This window comes from Muscardinus avellanarius (assembly GCF_963383645.1).
Source record: "Muscardinus avellanarius genome assembly, chromosome: 10".
NCBI lineage: Eukaryota > Metazoa > Chordata > Mammalia > Rodentia > Gliridae > Muscardinus > Muscardinus avellanarius.
The window spans coordinates 91618148-91621443 of record NC_137796.1 but is presented as its reverse complement, the minus strand read 5'-3'; the positions used below and the strand labels follow the sequence as shown (position 1 = coordinate 91621443).

The 3296-nt window shown below is 49.4% G+C and overlaps 1 pseudogene across 1 annotated transcript; it reads left to right on the top strand.

The window, feature by feature from the left end:
* The first annotated feature begins 926 nt into the window (after positions 1 to 926).
* LOC308268814 (RING finger protein 214-like) lies at positions 927 to 2999 on the top strand (annotated as a pseudogene). Its single transcript has 2 exons — positions 927 to 2695; positions 2819 to 2999. The product of its transcript is annotated as an RING finger protein 214-like (transcript).
* Positions 3000 to 3296: the final 297 nt, after the last annotated feature.

Genomic DNA, 3296 nt, shown 5'->3' with positions numbered 1-3296 from the left:
GACGTGAGAGCATCAGGCAGTCTGGGAAGACCCTGGGAATGTTGGGTTTGCACAGAGCGCCTCCTACTGGTAGGCGGAAGCCATGCACTCCAGGGGAAACGTGAGCTGGACCCCAGAGCCTCTGAAAGACAAGGGGAAATTTTAAAAAGCACTGGCCCTCTGGAGCTCACTGTCCTGCATGCATTTGGGGCTGTTCTTCTTGGACTCTTAGTTATCTCATTTAATCCTCAGGGCAGTCTTTTCTTTTTAATTGGAAGTGGAACCCAGAGGCTTTCTACCTCCAGGCTACACTCCCAGGCTTATTTTGTACTTTATTTGGAAGCAGGGTCTCACTAAGTTGCTGAGAGCCTCACTCAGTAGCTGAGGCTGGCTTCCAACCTGTGCGATCCTCCTGTCAGCCTCCCAAGCACAGGGATTACAAGCGTGCACCACCACACCCAGTCCAGGATAGTGTTTTGTAGCTGACACTAGGAAGCCCCTGTTTTCCATGTTGTCCTACAGAAAAGAAAAAGCATTTCTTTTTCCCTTTTGCATTATTGTTCCTTATTCTGGGCATTAAAGACATAGGACGTGGTGGTGCAGAGGTTCAAGTTTGATCCTACTGATCAACTCATTCATTGAGGAATGAGCGAATGCTTTTGTCTCCATCCAGAAGAACACTGTAAAACTTAGGTTTGAGGCCCCAGAGGCTTGTGATCTGTCCCTGGGTTCTACATGGCTGAATGTGTGACTCCAGTCAGGTCACTTAGTCATCTGTACCTCACCTCCTGCCTCTGCAAATCAGAGATCATATCAGAACCCATCTTGTGGGAATGCTCTGAGAATTAAATGAGATGATAGGTGTAAAAATACCTCCCACCACACATCTGTTGTTTTGCATTATTTTTTCAGTAAGACAAGCAAGGGGCGTGCCACGGGAGGTCATGATGGCGGCATCTGAGATAGCTGGTGTTGTGGCCAATGCCCCCAATCCTCCAGAATCATCCTCTAGTTTATGTGTTTCCACATCAGAAGAAGGTCACCCAGATGGTCTAAGCTCCAAAGATCCTGCACAGAAGAACTCACCTCTATCGAGTGCAAGTAGCCAGACAATAACCAAGGAGAATAACAGAAATGTCCACTTGGAGCACCCTGAACAGAATCCTGGCTTGTCAGCAGGTGACACTGCGGCAGCACACCAGGAGCTTTTAGGAAGAAACTCAATATCCACAGCCCTGTGTCTTTCTGGCAGTGGGTCTCAGTCTGATTTGAAGGACTTGGCCAGCACAGCAGGAGAGGAGGGGGACCCAGTCCTCCAAGACAGCCTCAATTCAGTCACTCGGTCTCTTAAGCCAGGATGCCATACAAAGCAGCTGGCCTCCGGGAATTGCTCAGAAGAGAAATCCCCACAAGCCTCCACCCAACAGGAAGGTAGCAGGGACACAGGCTTGGGCGTACGACTTGTAGTGCCTCCAGCAAATAGGGCTGAAGGAGTCAGAGTGGATCAGGATGATGATCAGGATAGCTCTTCCCCGAAGCTTTCTCAGAACATTGCTGTACAGACTGACTTTAAGACAGCAGATTCAGAGGTAAACACAGATCAAGATATTGAAAATAATTTGGACAAAATGATGACAGAGAGAGAACACTATTGGAGGAACGTTACCAGGAAGTCCTGGACAAGCAAAGGCAGGTAGAGAATCAGCTTCAAGTGCAATCAAAGCAGCTTCAGCAGAGGAGAGAAGAAGAAATGAAGAATCACCAGGAGATACTAAAGGCTATTCAGGATGTAACAATAAAGCGAAAAGAAACAAAGAAGATAGAGAAAGTAAAGAAGGAGTTTTGCAGAAGGAACAGGATCTGAAAGCTGAACTTGAGAAGCTTTGTGAGAAGAGCAGAAGAGAGGTGTGGGAAATGGAACTGGATGGACTCAAGAATCAGGATGGCGAGCTAAACCAGAACATTATGGAAGAGACAGAGCGGGCCTGGAAGGCAGAGATCTTATCACGAGAGAGCCGGAAAGAGTTGCTGGTGTTGAAACTGGAAGAAGCAGGAAAGGAAGCAGAACTTCACCTTACTTACCTCCAGGCAACTCCCCCAACACTAGAGACAGTTCGTTCCAAACAGGAGTGGGAGACGAGACTAAATGGAGTTCGGGTGATGGAAAAGAACGTCCGGGACCAGTTTAAGAGTCACATCCGGCTAGTGGAGCCAAGCTGAGCAGCCTTCCTCAAATCTCTACTCCCACTTAGCCTCCGCCTCCCTCAGAGACAGACTTCATGCTCCAGGTGTTTCAACCCAGTCCCTCCCTGGCTCCTCGGATGCCCTTCTCCATTGGCCACGTCACAATCCTGACCCCTGCTCTTTCCCAGTTCAACCAGCCTTCCCCTTCTCTTCCTGGCTCCCATGGGAGAAATAGCCCTGGCTTGGGTTCCCTTGTCAGTCCCCATGTGCCCGCTGCCGCCTCCATCCCGCCTCCCCCGGGCTTGGGCGGTGTTAAGGCTTCTACTGAAACTCCCCGACCCCAACCAGCAGACAGACTGGAGAAGATCCTGGAGAAGCTGCTGGCTTGGTTCCCACAGTCCAATAAGGCCCAGATGACCAACATCCTTCAGCAAATTAAGACAGCACGCACCACCATGGCAGGCCCAACCACGGAGGAACTAATCCAACTGGTAGCTGAAGGATGTTGGCCCGGATTCGGCCAAGTGGCTGAGTACCTGCTGCCACCCACTGCTGGTCAGCCACTTGGCCGAATCCGGGCCCTGTACCCTGCTCCACTTGCTCAAGTCAGTACCCCAGTGTTCTTGCCTTCGGCCCACGTTTCATATCCTGGAAGGTCTTCACGTGCTCCAGCCACCTGTAAGCTGTGTTTGACGTGCCACAAACTTGTCCAGCCCAGTGAGCTTCACCCAGCGGCGTGTACCCATGTGTTACACAAGGAGTGCATCCAATTCTGGGCCCAGACCAACACAAATGGCACTTGTCCCTTTTGTCCAACTCTTAAGCGATGGACCTGACTTAGGAGGTAGAAGTGGAAAAACTGATGTGAACAGGAAGCACGGATTCAAAATTTCTAAAACTCTGTATTTATACAGTTACATATACTCGGGCCATGTACTATGACCATCATATTGGGTGGTAATGAACATTAAATGAGATAAAAGTGTGTTTGACTTTCTGGAGCCATAAAGTGCTTTGAAAATGTTGTTTATTCATAGAATATCTGCTCCTCCCAGCAGTTATTATTATGAGGAGGAGAGGCCAGTGAAAGAGAAAGACTCCCCACCCAGCTGCCAAGCAATCTTGCAAATTGC